This window comes from Cervus elaphus, chromosome 24 (genome assembly GCF_910594005.1).
Source record: "Cervus elaphus chromosome 24, mCerEla1.1, whole genome shotgun sequence".
Classification (NCBI taxonomy): Eukaryota; Metazoa; Chordata; class Mammalia; order Artiodactyla; family Cervidae; genus Cervus; species Cervus elaphus.
The window spans coordinates 45057120-45072230 of NC_057838.1; the positions used below are offsets into that span (position 1 = coordinate 45057120).

At 39.2% G+C, this 15111-nt stretch overlaps 1 long non-coding RNA gene across 3 annotated transcripts in view; it reads left to right on the forward strand.

The window, feature by feature from the left end:
• LOC122683125 overlaps positions 1 to 14681 on the forward strand; it is a 31520-nt gene extending 16839 nt beyond the window's left edge. The window contains exon 3 of one of the 3 annotated variants that reach the window (XR_006337632.1): positions 14560 to 14681. This is a non-coding gene — a long non-coding RNA (uncharacterized LOC122683125). Of the gene's footprint in view, positions 1 to 2759; positions 2892 to 14304 lie in introns of those variants that run through there. The other 2 variants (XR_006337630.1, XR_006337631.1) reach the window with 2 other exon arrangements.
• Positions 14682 to 15111: the final 430 nt, after the last annotated feature.

Sequence of the window (15111 nt, forward strand, 5' to 3'; positions counted from 1 at the left end):
TCAATAACCTCAGATATGCAGAAGACACCACCCTTATGGCAGAAAGTGAAGAAGAACTAATGAGCCTCTTGATGAAAGTGAAAGAGGAGAGTGAAAAAGTTGGCATAAGCTCAACATTCAGAAAACTAAGATCATGGCATCCAGTCCCATCACTTCATGGCAAATAGATGGAGAAACCATGGCTGACTTTATTTTTCTGGGCTCCAAAATCACTGCAGATAGTGATTGCAGCTATGAAATTAAAAGATGTTTACACCAGCCCAGGTTGGATACATGAGACAAGTGCTCAGGGCTGGTGCACTGGAAAGACCCAGAGGGATGGGATGGGGAGGGAGGCGGGAGGAGGGATGGGGAACACATGTAAATCCATGGCTGATTCATGTCAATGTGTGGCAAAAACCACTACAATATTGTAAAGTAATTAGCCTCCAACTAATAAAAATAAATGAAAAAAAAAAAAAAAAAGATGTTTACTCCTTGGAAGGAAAGTTATGACCAACCTAGAGAGCATTTTAAAAACCAGAGCCATTACTTTGCCAACAAAGGTCTGTCTAGTCAAGGCTATGGTTTTTCCAGTAGTCATATATGGATGTTAGAGTTGGACTATAAAGAAAGCTGAGCACTGAAGAATTGATGCTTTTGAACTGTGGTGTTGGAGAAGACTCTTGAGAGTCCCTTGGACTGCAAGGAGATCCAACCAGTCCATCCTAAAGGAAATTAGTCCTGAATATTCATTGGAAGGACTGATGTTGAAGCTGAAACTTTGGCGAACCTGATGTGAAGAGCTGACTCATTTGAAAAGACCCTGACGCTGGGAAAGATTGAAGGCAGAAGCAGAAAGGGACAACAGAGGATGAGGATGGTTGGTTGGCATCACTGACTCAATGGACATGAGTTTGGGTAAACTCAGGGAGTTGGTGATGGACACAGAGGCCTGGCATGTTGCAGTCCATGGGGTCACAAAGAGTCAGACACGACTGAGTGACTGAACTGAACTGAACATGTAAAAGAATGAAATTAGAACACTTCCTAACACCATACATAAAGATAAACTCAAGATGGATTAAAGACCTAAATGTAAGACCAGAAACTGTAAAACTCTTAGAAGAAAACATAGGCAGAACGCTCAATGACACAAATCAAAGCAAGTTCCTCTATGATCCACCTCCTAGAGTAATGAAAATAAAAACAGAAGTAAACAAGTGGGACCTGATTAAACTTAAAAGCTTTTGCACAGCAAATGAAACTACAAGCAAGGTGAAAAGACAGCTCTCAGAATGGTAGAAAATACTAGTGAATGAAACAAATGACAAAGGATTAATTTCCAAAATATACAAGTCAATACCAGAAAAACAAACAACCCAATCAAAAAGTGAGGAAAAGACCTAAACAGACATTTCTCCAAAGAAGACATACAGATGCCTAACAAACACATGAAAAGATGCTCAACATCACTCATTATTATTAAAGAAATGCAAATCAAAACCAAAATGAGATATCACCTCACACCAGTCAGAATGGCCATCACCAAAAAGTCTACAAACAATAAATACTGGACAGGGTGTGGAGAAAAGGGAAAACTCTTGCACTGTTGGTGGGAATGCAAACTGATACAGCCACTATGGAAAACTGTATGAAGATTCCTTGAAAAACTAGGAATAAAACCACCATATGACCCAGCAATCCCACTCCTAGGCATATACCCTGAGGAGACCAAAATGGAAGAAGACACATGTATCCCATTGTTCATTGTAGCACTATTTACAATAGCTAGAACATGGAAGCCACCTAGATGTCCAGCAACAAATGAATGGATAAAGAAGTTGTGGTACATATATACGCTTTACCGTGTGAGCCACCAGGGAAGTTCCACAATGGAATATTACTCAGCCATAAGAAGGAATGCATTTGGTCAGTTCTGATGAGGTGGATGAACCTAGATCCTATTATACAGAGTGAAGTGAGTCATAAAGAGAAAGACAAATATTATATTCTAATGTACATATATGGAACCTAGATATATGATACTAAAGAATTTATTTTCAGGGCAGCAATGGAGAAACAGACATAGAGACTAGACTTATGGACATGGGGAGAGGGGAGGAGAGGGTGAGATGTATGGAAAAAGTAACATGGAAACTTACATTACCATATGTAAATAGATTTTAAGAAAAGAAGAAAGATAGTAAATTTGAGATCTAAATAGAAATTTTTTAAAAGTCATCTAGAATCTGTTATATGAAAGTTACCAGTATTCACATTTAAATGCACATGTCTTTCACTTTCTAAACATGCCTACTTGATTTTGTTGTTTTCCTTGAAAAAGTATATATATATTATATATAATAATATAATTATATACAATATGTTTTATGTATAATTTATATAATATGTTTTATGATCTGTTTTTTTCTCTGAAAATATCACATTTTCTAATGTCAATAACAATTCCTCTAATGGTGAACTTAATCTAGATAATCAACCTAAAATACTTTTCTTTTTCTAAGCATTCCATGTCCCTCTATTGCTTGTAAATTGTGGTTACAAGCTTTTGTAACTTTTTACAAAGTTACAAAGTTACAGAGACTTATAATATACCAAATATTCTAATATGCATCTTAACAATAATCCTTTGAATTAGGTATCAGTGTTTGGCACTGATACTTTTGTGGCAGTAAACTTATTACTTTTATGGCAGTAAACTTCCTCCTATGCAAGACAGAGAATTAACAATGAAAATATTTTTCTTTTCTCTGCAGGATTCTATATGATACCAATGGTTAACTGCAACAGAAAAGTATACATTCGCATTGATTGGTGTGGGCTTAAATCTTGTGAACTTTATTTGACACTGTTGGTTTGTATCTGATCTGCCTTCAAGTAAATTTCTCTTCTGGTCTTTGTCTTATTTTTAATATTGCTGATTAGCTATTCTCTTTTATCTGGTTTGAATTTTAATTATGAGAAAGAAATAATTTCCAGAAATACAAAAAATATAGAAAAATAGATATGTCTATCTTTTAATCCATATCTCCTTGGCCTTCCCTCCTTTTATTTCTTTGCTTTTCGACTTGGTCAGAGAGGCAGTAAAATAGAAGGGCTAAGAAAATGGACTGTGGAGTCAGACAGCTTGGGTCCTTCTTTTAGCAGCATCTCTTACTAACTCTCCAGTCCTATTCCAGTAACTTTTCCTGAGTTGCCAAACACTGATACCTAATTCAAAGGATTATTGTTAAGATGCATATTAGAATATCTGGTATATTATAAGTCTCTGTAAACTTTTAAAATTAAATTTGATATCTAGGATCTAACTAGGATTTAGGATCTACATTTTAAGATGCTTTCGCATGTCTTTGAAGCCCCAGTTTTTAAAATTTGAAACCTTCTTTCTCCCCTCTTTCACCTCCACTTACCTTTCCTATTCCCCTTCTTTCCTCTAAATCAAACCACTTTTTAGGGTTAGTTCTAGTGCTTCATTTTCCATGGACTTTGTGTTGGCCTCCCAAGTCTAGACTGGACACCCCTCCATATAGCTGTGTCCTATAAGACACACTTCGATCTCTACAAGATTCAGTGCAGCCACATTTGCTACAGCATCTACTGCTCAGTGCTGTAGAATAGATGGAAGAATGTCCCAGATGGAGGGAATCAATTGTGCAAAAGCCTTGACTCAAGAAGGCATTTTGTTTGAAGGACTGAAAGGCCCTATGCTTTATCTGGGGACGTGGAGGTGAGAGATAGACTAGATAGTGATAGTGATCTTGTGATCACTAGATAATTATTTTCACTTCACTAGTCTATCTCTCACCTCCACATCCCCAGATAAAGCATAGTGCCTTTCGGTCCTTCAAACATAATGCCTTCCTCAGTCAAAGATTTTGCACACTTTATTCCCTCCTTCTGGAACATTCCTTCATCTATTCTTTTCCCGGATGGCTCTTTTTTTATCCCTCTGGTCTCACAGAGATTTTCCCTGACCTTATCATTCCCTATTTGAAAACACATGATGACTTTAGTGTGGTTTAAAAACCACAGACCACAAGACCCAACACAACCAAAGTGTGCCTATGTTTTCAATCTAAATATCATTCCATTCCTCCATACCTACTCTCACATTCACTATGCTCTAGTCACTCTTAACTTCTCTCAGTAATACACTTTGGTATTCTTTCCTTTAGGAAGCATTCATGCAATAAGCCAAGTACAGAGAACAGAACTCAAGAACTGGTATATAAGATAGAAATTGCTCACACACTCCAAAATTTTTCTAGATTCAGGGCCTTTGTACCTGCTCTAAACTCCTGTTTTATTCATCACTGTTCACTCACCCTCTGACAATGTACCTGGCACATAGTAGGTAATCAATCATTATTTATAGACTAGATGAATAAATTAATGTGTCAGTGAATGAATAAACACAACCATTTCTCATTCTCATGTTTTAGGTGTCTTATGAATTTGCAGCAATATTCTAAGCAAGTGGTTGGCGGTGGGCTGAGCAGGAAGGAGGCTGGGAAGAATTTCAGATGATGTGTCTGTATGTGTATGGGTGTTTGTGTGGGAATCTGAGTCTGAGAGTGCCTAAATGTGCATCTCCAACCACAGCCCAGTGCCAGAAAGGCTTTTTGAATTGCTTCTTGTCTTTTCTCATCCACCCTTTTGTCCTTTTCTCCTACCACACCATATTGAAAGTAGGCCTTTCCCACTCTTAGTTTCCACCTTCATGTTCATACTGTAGTGAAGAACATGTGCTATCTCTGGGAGTCCCAACTAGGAGATCTAGCAGTTGCTAGTCTAGAGTAGAGGAGGAGAGAATTATAAAAAGGAGTTCAAGGGAGTCATCGAACATGACTAAAGCGGGTAGGACAGAGTACTTGAGCACACCCACACTTGGATTCCCTAAGCCAGAGGTCCTCAGTCTTGACTGTGAGTTACAATAACCTGGGGAGTTTGTAAAACTCTAAATGCCTCGGACCCTACCCCAGATCAACCAAATTAGGATCTGTGAAAGTGAGACTGGGGCAACAGTATTTTCAAAGCTCTCTGTGTGGTTCCAACATGCAGCCAAGTTTGAAAGACACTGCAGTAGAACAAAAACTTACTGCAGTGTTTGGTCACTATGGCAACCCCATAAATACCTGTGATATTTTGTTAATTAGTTGCCAACTAAGAGGCACATTCTCCCTGTTTAACAGATTTAAGGTTAGGCCAGTGTTTCTAGTACATCTTTATGGAAAGCTTACTATGTGCTTGATATGATAATATTTACCATAAAAGAGCTCTATTTCATTACTTTGTGATTTTTTTCCTACCTCATATTTAAGTGCATCGATTATGTGAACTTTAGCTGTTCCAAGAGATGGTTAGTACACACCATGATTGCTCCGCTTACATACATTCCCCCGCTCCTTGACTTTCTATCATTTAGTCACAATCTCCTGTGCTGAGCTAACTGCTGGTTCTAGGAGTCTCTTCTGTGGCTCAGCGTAGCCCCATTCCCTGCCATAATCAGGGATGAGCACAGAAGTCAGTCTGTGCCAATAATTACGCAAGGACAGGTTTACAGAGATCTCTTGGAAAGATACTTGTTTTCATTCATCCAAGACAGTTTTAGGAAGTAAATTTTTTTCTCTTCTCCAGACCTGAAAAAGGGAGCAGGTCATAGACTCAGTGTCATTATGAAGCAGTGCTAATCTTAGCATGAGACTGATACCATGAAAAGCAGAGGAAACAAGTGTGGAAAAATGTCCTTCATTGCACCAGACTCTTAAGTCCACTCAGTGTTAGATTTGCCCTGTAATAGTTTAAGGCAGTTTGAGTGTGGCTTTCTGCTACCTGCAACCAAAAGCATCCTAATTAATGGAGCTTTAAGAGACAGCCTGGGTTTCCCAGGTGGTGCTAGTGGTAAAGAATCCACCCACTAATGCAGGAGATGTCAGAGATGTGGGTTCTATCCGTGGATGGGGAAGATGCCCTGGAGTAGGAAATGGCAACTCGCTCCAGTATTCTTGCCTGGAAAAGTTCACAGACAGAGGGGCCTGGTGGACTACAGTCCATAGGACCACAAAGAGTTAGACATGACTGAGCACACATAAGAGACAGCCTACAACAATGGAAATATAAAACTAAAAATATCCCCAAGATTATTTAACCCAAACTTTCATTTTAAAAATGAGAAGTTTGGGGACTTCCCTTGTGGACCAGTGGTTAAGACTATGTGCTTCCACTGCAGGCAGCGTGGGTTCAGTCCCCGGTAGGGAAAGTTCCACATGCTATGAGGTTCAGCCAAAAAATAAAAAATGAGAAGATTAAGACCCAAACAGCCAAAATGACCCATGGAAGACAACGCAATCTACTGGGTCTTATGTTACCTAGAATTGGGCCTGGATTTCAAGTGTCCTCATTTCCAGTGTATTGTTCATTCTACTAAAGAATAAAGTCTTTATTGTAAACATTCACTTTAATTTTCAAATGTTGCTAAATTAGCTGTGATGACCCTAATTTTTTAAATGTCATTAAATTTCCTTGGAAGGAACTCTCTCTAGAAATAGATATTCTCAGCCTTTTCTCAAAAGACATACTCAAAGCCTGTGGAGACCATTTGATTTTCAAATGCAGACGTCATGAAAGAATATGCAAAACTGTTGAAAATATATATCACACAAGCCACCCCCAACCAAAAAAAAATTTTAAGTTCTATCCAGCTAGGCTGCTTCAGTAAATGATGTTTCTGAATATATAAACTACTTGAATCTAAATTTAAAAATACTCCCCCCACCCCTTGATTAACCAGATTGTCCCCTCCCCTATATATAGGAACGCTATGTGCCTGAGCCCACTTGCCATCTGTCATCACATTTTCCAAACTTCTCTTCCACCCCCTCCTCTTACACAATCTTATCACATAAAAATATTAGATTTCAGGGATTTGTATAATTTCATTAAATGTTCTGAGCCAAGTAAAAATAGAGGAAGTACTGGTATCTCAAACTGACTCAGATTTTGAGTGTCCAACAGATATCCATGGTAGCCAGTGATGACCTTTAGGCAGAGCTCATGTGCCTAGGAATAACAAGAATAAGTCTTTTCCCTTAGTTTGGCATTTCACATTAGGACTTTGCAAGTGTTCCCCATATTACAGAGAGGGATTTGGATAGCTTCCAGCAAGCCCTGACTCATATACCATCTTATTGCTTTGTTTATTACCTTTTTGTAAAGTTTTGTGAGTTGTCTCAGATCATTAGAAAAATACTTAGAAGCCAGTTGGGAATTATCCATGTTGCTGTTTCCTCTTTCACAGATTGTGAAATGATTTTTAGCCATCTGAATACAGGGCACCTCTTCTCAGTTCAGTTCAGTCACTCAGTCGTATCCAACTCTTTGTGACCCCATGGACTGCAGCACACCAGGCTTCCCTGTCCATCTACTCAACCAAGTCCTTAAGACAGAAGTTTAAGTGCCTTCCTTGGTTTGTCTCTTTCCTGCTTCTCACCTACAATCCATGCAAAGTCTATGGCAGTGCTTTTGTTTCCAGATCCCACAGGAGGTCTTTGAGGAATGCCCAGTGAGGTTGGCTATAAAGTATCATGGCTACTACACAGTGAAGAATTGCTAGAAATGGTTCTGTCCTGCTTCTCTGCATGTGTAGGAGAAATGAGGCTTATATGCACTTATAAGTGCACTTATAAAGTGCAGCCTATTGTTTCTACCAAGTACTCCTTTTTCTCCCATTCCTACCCCTAGGTGGTCCTGAAGTGTTTATCAATCACCATGTCTCAACCATTCTTTGATGGCAGGGGTAGTCACATGACTCAGGCCTGACCAATCAGGAATTCCCATGTCCTCTCAGCAGAGGTTGTGGCACATTATTCAAGAGGAACATCAGGAAGAAAGAGATTTGCTTCCTTTATAGCTTAGACTTGGGGCTACTGGTGGCCATTTCTATTTGCTACAAGGAAAAATTGTACCTGTGGCATCAGCAGCACAGCCACACCTATAAGGGAAAGAGACAAACTAAGACTGAAAGATAGAAAAGGAGAAAGAGACGGGAGATAAGAAGAGAGTCTAAATCAGGGGTTGGCAAACTAGGGTCTGCCTCCTGTTTATGGGAACACAAACACACTCATTTTTTTTGTATTATCTATAAATGCTTCTATTCTGCCATGGTAGCATTTAGTTGAAATATATACCAAACCTAACTGACAGTGGCTAAATGAGGAAATATGAAGTATCTCGTACTTTTCAAAGAGCTCATAATTTATTGAACGGCTAGAAAAGTAAATATATATGTATAGTATATAATGGGGAAAAAATATAATACAGAATAATACACCCAAAGTAGCAATGGTCACAGATGATACTTATCCTACTGATGATTACATCTACCATTTATTGACTGCATATTATGTGGATGCTATACATATATTTTCACTCATCCTTCAATCTTGTACAATAAACATCAATAAGGACAGAACAAGTCTTGCTGCAGTAACAATGAACCTGGTATCTCTTGCTGCACATCCATGGTGGATCAGCAGCAGAGTGTGCTCAGTCTTAACAGCCAAGATCTCAAGATGATGGAGGTTCCTTCTCAACACATGTTTTCATATTTGTCTCACTGAGGGTAGGGACCATAGCAAATCTCATACTGCCTCTAGAAAAACTTCTATCCACAAGTGAAATACAGCACCTTTACTCAGATTGCATTAGCAAAAACAAGCCATAAAGCCATGCCTATATTGAAAAATGCTGGTGAAATGTGATCAGAAGAAGAGCTGGAAATATTTAGAGAATACCAGGAATGTTTACCCAAAGAAATATTGGGTAAACACCTTTCCAATGAGGAAATGCAGTAAGAGAAGTTAGCAGACTTTCTCAAAGTTAGAGTTAATAAAGTAGCAATGTTTGAATTGAACCTAGAGTCAGTATGAATCTAAATTCTAAGTTCTTTTATGTTGTATTGTGTCAATATATTTTCCCTTTGTGCTGGAAAATAGGAGAGTTTACTGATGAAAGGAATAGTAGGTTTTTAAGGACCAAGAAAGAGATGTAAAATGTTTAGATTAGGTGAGCTTGCAAAAAAGGAAACCCTTTCATCTTTTTGCTAAGGACATTTACATTATATAAGCTGTATTTAAGAAAGATATGAATGACAGTTTCAACTAGTGAATTTAACCTGGGGTGGGATGATTAGGGAGAGGAGAGAGCAGTATGAAAACAGGAATGAGATAATACAAAAAAAAGAAGGGATTCAAAGAGAGAGAGAAAGAGTAGCAGGGAGGGAGAGGTTGAGAGAGAGAATTAGTAGTTGCAGGGAAGATTTTGGACTGAGATCATCTCTGTTCTTGAGGTACTTTAAGTATAATTCTTTCCTAAAAGGTTCAGATTCAGATATTTATGAGACAGAGTTGCTATTTCTTTTAGAGGCTTGTCAAGTGTAAAAGAGGAGGAAAAATCTGTTTGTGAAAGGAGTTTACAGTATACTTAAAGTTTATTTTAAAAATAAATAGGACTTGATAGATAGGGCAGTAAACAACAGGCCCCACCAGGAACCTGCCAGGAGCACTAACAGGAAGCATCTGTAGGCTGCCAAGAGCCAGAAATAAGAATGAACAGTTCTTACCGTCAGAGAGTCACAAGAATACTCACAAACAAAAAGGATATTTGGGGTGCAGCATCTCTAAGCCAAGTTACTCCTGTCATGAACGCACTCACAGTTTACATAGAACACACCCACACAGGTAAAGCCACATCTGAATCAGATGTTGCCGGTCGCTTTTGCTATAAGTTCCTGGTTTTGTTTTAGCCTGAAATTGTGACATGACATAGAAAAATAGGTAGAATCCTTTAGAGAACTTAATACCATAGGGATATAAAAATTTGCATGATCTCAATAATTAAGAAGTATGAATGACCAGAAAAGAGTCTGCGTGCTCCCTCCAAAATTTTATTATTTTAACATTTATATTTATTAACTTTCAAAGGTCAGACTAATTATGGATATGTGCTTACTATGTGCTGAGCATGATCACAGGAGCTGAGGATATAAACATGACAGAGAGAAACAACCTTTACCTTCCTGGAATCTCCTATTTTCACAGAGGAAGAAAATGAGAAAAAGGAACGAGGTAATTAAAGATTGAACTAGGACTAGTAATAAAAAGCTATGAAAATAATGATATAATAGAAATCCTAGGGATAAAGAGTGGGACCAACATTAGGCAGGGTCCAGGTGGCCCTTTCGAGTGGGGAGCTTTGAGCTAGGGTTTGAAAGGTAATAAGCAAACCATCTGATGACAAACATAGTGTATGGTTTATCCTGTTTCAATTAATAAAGAGTTTTTTTTCTAGAGAAAAATATCATAGAGCTGGGTTATAAAGCTCATTGGAAAAAGACTTAAGAGAACTGAGTCTCTTTTCTGCCACTTAATAGCTGTATGCCCTTAAGCCAGTCATGTAACCTTTATAAGTATGGCTTTTTCCATCTGTGAAATGTGTGGGTTGGGCTGGAGGATCTCTAAGGTCCTTTTCAGCAGTAAAAGTGTATAGTATTCCTCTCCTGTCTCTACTGCATTTGTGTGCACAGAGCACTTGTACATACACAGCAGATGTAAGTCTTCTGTTAATATTTTCTAATTGTTGTCTGGAATAAACTCTGAGCAAAATAAGAAATGCTTATGCAACATAATCTCAGTATAAGTGAAAAACACCATGCCTCCTTTTAGCATCTTCCCAAAACTCACCCTTTCCATAAAGGTGTCTGAGGATAAGTGGGACCATATATGGATATAGCCACACCCGTTTAGCTTCCCTGATAGCTCATTTGGTAAAGAATCTGCCTGCAATGTAAGAGACCTGGGTTCGATCCTTGGGCTGGGAAGATTCCCTAGAGAAGGGAAAGGTTACCCACTTCAGTATTCAGTCCTGGAGAATTCCACTGACTATACAGTCCATGGGGTCACAGAGAGTCGGACATGACTGAGTGATTTTCACTTCGCACCCATTTCTCAAACTATCAGTCTCTGACCATAGCCTCTGATACTCCATGTGTGTATATGACTCTTCCTCCATACTCTCGCCTTAGTACAGCCCAGTCCAACATCATCTGATTGAACCAGAGGTGGATACTCAAATTGAGGAAGAATCAACTATAGGCTGACCACTGACCAGGAAAATAAATGGGAAAGGTGAGGTCAGGCTAACCAATCCACTTCAAGGAAGCTGGATTTAGGACTATAAAACATTTATGGGTTGGTGGCAGGGCAAAAAATTAAGGACATGTGAAAGGCGCCAAAGCATTCGAAGGAAGTTGGTGGCTTCTGTGGCTCTTGAGGCCCCCAGATCCTCCCATCTCCAAAAGGCCCTGGCATTACAGTGTTTCCCATCCCCTGTTTCTGTGAAATTTCTCCGTGTTCTCTCAACAATCCTCATTTCTACTGAACAAGCTTCACTGGATTTCTTTCAGCCAAATTGCATTCACTAAAACAAAATGTGGCTCATTCAATAAATAAGCTAAACTCCATAGAGATGTTAATGGTGACCGGATTTAGAAAAAAGAATGATAAATGAAAATGGATGAAAGGCTCTTTTTTTATGAAATAGCGGTTAGATGGCTATGAGTTGCTGGCCTAGGGAAAGGTGAATGGCACCTGAAGCAGAAAGCGGATTCCAGAAAATATGCCATGTAGGGGATGTTCCAAAATTGGTCTGGAAGGACTGAAAGGAGATGAGTAGGATGGAAACATTTGACCTACAGTTTTGCTAATGAGCAGTGCTTAACTCTGTAGGAAATAAATAGCCCCCAAAGCTTTCAGATATGTTTTTCTTTCTTTCCATTCACCTTCCTCCAAGCACAATGCATAATATCTACTAAAAAGAAAAAAATTAATACTTATTAGTAAAGGCATAAAATTCTGTCTTTCAGGAACCACACAGGAAGATATTTTCTCCTAGTCTCTCTTCAAAGAACTGTATTTTCCCACCCCTGCATAACTCTTCAGAAGTTTTTGTTAATTCTATGGCTTATGCTCCTCAAATTAGGGATCACAGAGAGACAAATCAAGCTCATCATTTTTCAGAAGAAGATGGTATGGAGTGATCGTCCAATAGTCACTTCCAACTGCCATCTGTGACAAGTCTGTAAAACATTTCGTTTGCATAATATATGGGAACTCTATTAAAATACAGCACACTGCTACAAGAAGTGGGAATATTCTAAGTCAAATTATGTCTCTACATAAAACCATCCCCCTAGTATTGGCAACAAAGCAGAGTTCTCCTGTATTGCGTTAAATAAGAAAACCCACTGCTCAAGGAATTACTGAATAGATGCTAAACCTAGTTTAATCCAATGCTGCTGACATGTTGTGAAGTTATAACGAGAAGAAGGCTGAGGGAAGGTCATTTAGCATAAAGATGCCTGTTTGGGTTGAACATCTTCTCTGCACTAGGGTAAGCAAGGACAGAACAGCAATCAGTTTATAAAAGCAGGCACTGGGTGCCATCCATAATGTAGACCTATATATCTGACCTAAAAAGGCCGCAGCTCATGTTTCCAGAATAGAAAAATGTATATCAAATACCTTACCTTTAAAAAAAGATCTTTATGTTTAGTCAGAAGTGGGCCAGCAAACTGATATCCTGACAGCACATTGGAGATTCCAGCAAAGGAGAATGGCGGCTACTTGCGTTTTTCTTTTTCTCTGCTTCTCTAAAACACTGATGACATCCTTGCTCTAAAAAGGACATTTTGTTTGTCTAGGTTCAGAATTTTTAAAAACATGCTATTATTCTCACAGGTGGCCATTGCAGGAGATGAAGGAGACGTAGGTTCACTCCCCGGGTCAGGAAAAACCCCTGGAGGAGGAGATGGCAACCCACTCTAGTATTCTTACCTGGAAAATTCCATGAACAGAGGAGCTTGGCAGGCTATAGTTCACGGGGTTGCAAAGAGTTGGACATGACTGAGCAACTGAGTATGCACACATATCTATTCTCACAACTTTAAACTGGATTGTAGCTACAGATATAGTTTTCCGAAAGCACCAAATGGTTAGCAAAGACCATGGTTGTTAAATAATGACCCTTTTACCTCAGTCCGACATCCTAGCCATACTTCAATGATCAGTTGGGGAAAATTTGAGGGGAAAAAGTAGGACAGGAGAGGATGGAAGAGAGCTTCTTACCTTCAATGTTTTCATTAGCATAGTCTAATAAAGTCATTTGAATTATCAGTGACTTAAATTTCACTGGTGGCTCAGACAGTAAAGAATCTGTCTGTGATGAAGGAGACTCAGGTTCAATCCCTGGGTTGGGAAGATTCCCTGGAGAAGGTAATGGCTACCCACTCCAGTATTCTTGCCTGGAGAATTCCACGGACAGAGGAGCCTGGCGGGCTACAGCCCATGGGGTCACAAAGAGTCGGAAATGGCTGAGCAACTAACGCTTTTACTAAACTTCACTGTCAAAGCATTTCTATTGACAATGGAAGCCCTGGAAATAACTTGAGGAGGCATTTTTAACAGTTTGGTTCAAACTCTGTACAGGGTGCTCAATCCGAGGCTGGTAAAACACATTATGGTTTTCCTTCCCAAATAATCTGAATGACAGCCAGGCCCATGTTATACCTCTCTCAAGATAGATGGTGAGAGTGCAGTTTACTGTTCAGTTTTAAATCACTGCTGTCTTTTGTAAGACAGCAGCTAAAGTGAGATATTGCATAATTTTAGCAATATCAGGATGAAACCTTGTGTTATACTATGAGTCACTTTCCTGTAGTGTTTTGTGAAACTCCCTTTATATTTGTCACCCCCAAATTCATACCTAGTCAAAAGTAAAAACTCTCCTAAAAGAGAAGGTTGTAATTTTCTTGGCTGTTCTTGACACAATGGTCCACCTTTTGATATGGGCAGGTGTTTCATATTTCAAATCTCTGGCTCATATTGTTTTCATAGCTCCATCTCTCTTATCCCATGATATCACTAAAGATAAGCGAAGAGCTACCAAATTCAAAATCTGCCACATCTGGATTTGTGTCTTCCCTTGAATAGGATTAGTGAGTGCTCGCTATGGACCAGCCGCTGGGCTACATGCTTATATTCTTTAGCTGTGTCCATCTCATGACACAGAAAGATTAATGCCATTTTATAGATAAGAAAATGAAGCCTCAGGTAGGTTAGGCAACTTTTTCCAAAGTTATATTGCTCATTTATGGCAGAGAAGACATGTTAACTTTGGTATAAGTTTATGGCCTCACCTGCTAATCCACCTCACTAATCAGCTCTTTCTTTCAATTCCATTATGCAGGGGTGTGCTTAAGCACTGACTCTCAAAAAAAGACCTGCTCAACAGCAGCTTTACCTCTGACCGTCCAATCCAGGCTCTGTTCTGGTGAATTCCCACCTGGCTACAAAGCACCTATATTATTTTGTGCCTACTAGATGAAAGTAAATTGATTTTCTTTGGGGTGAATAACAAGACACCTCAAGCAGGTCTTGTCCCATGAAAAAAGTGTCTGTGGTACAACCATGCACTCACTTACATTTTATCCCTTCATTACAGTGCATTTTTGATGCATACAGTGCATTTTGCACACTGATGCTTTTGAACTGTGGTGTTAGAGAAGACTCTTGAGAGTCCCTTGGACTGCAAGAAGATCAAACCAGTCAATCCTAAAGGAAATCAGTCCTGTATATTCATTGGAAGGACTGATGCTGAAGCTGAAACTCCAATACTTTGGCCAGCTGATGTGAAGAACTGACTCATTGGAAAAGATCCTGATGCTGGGAAAGATTGAAGGCAGAAGGAGAAGGGGACAACAGAGGATAAGATGGTTGGATGGCATCACCAACTCAATGGACATGAGTTTGAGCAAGCTCTGGGAGTTGGTGATGGACAGGGAAGCCTGGTGTGCTGCAGTCCATGGGGTCGCAAAGAGTCAGACATGACTGAGCAACTGAACTGATACAGTGCAAGTTCCATAAGTTCACAGACCTAGTCTTGTATCCCAAGCTTGGAGCCAGAATGTAGCACTCGGGTATCCAAGAACCTCTTGAATGACTGAAGGAATGAGTGAGTAAGTGAGTGAGTGAACAGCAATGTCAAGATCCAGAC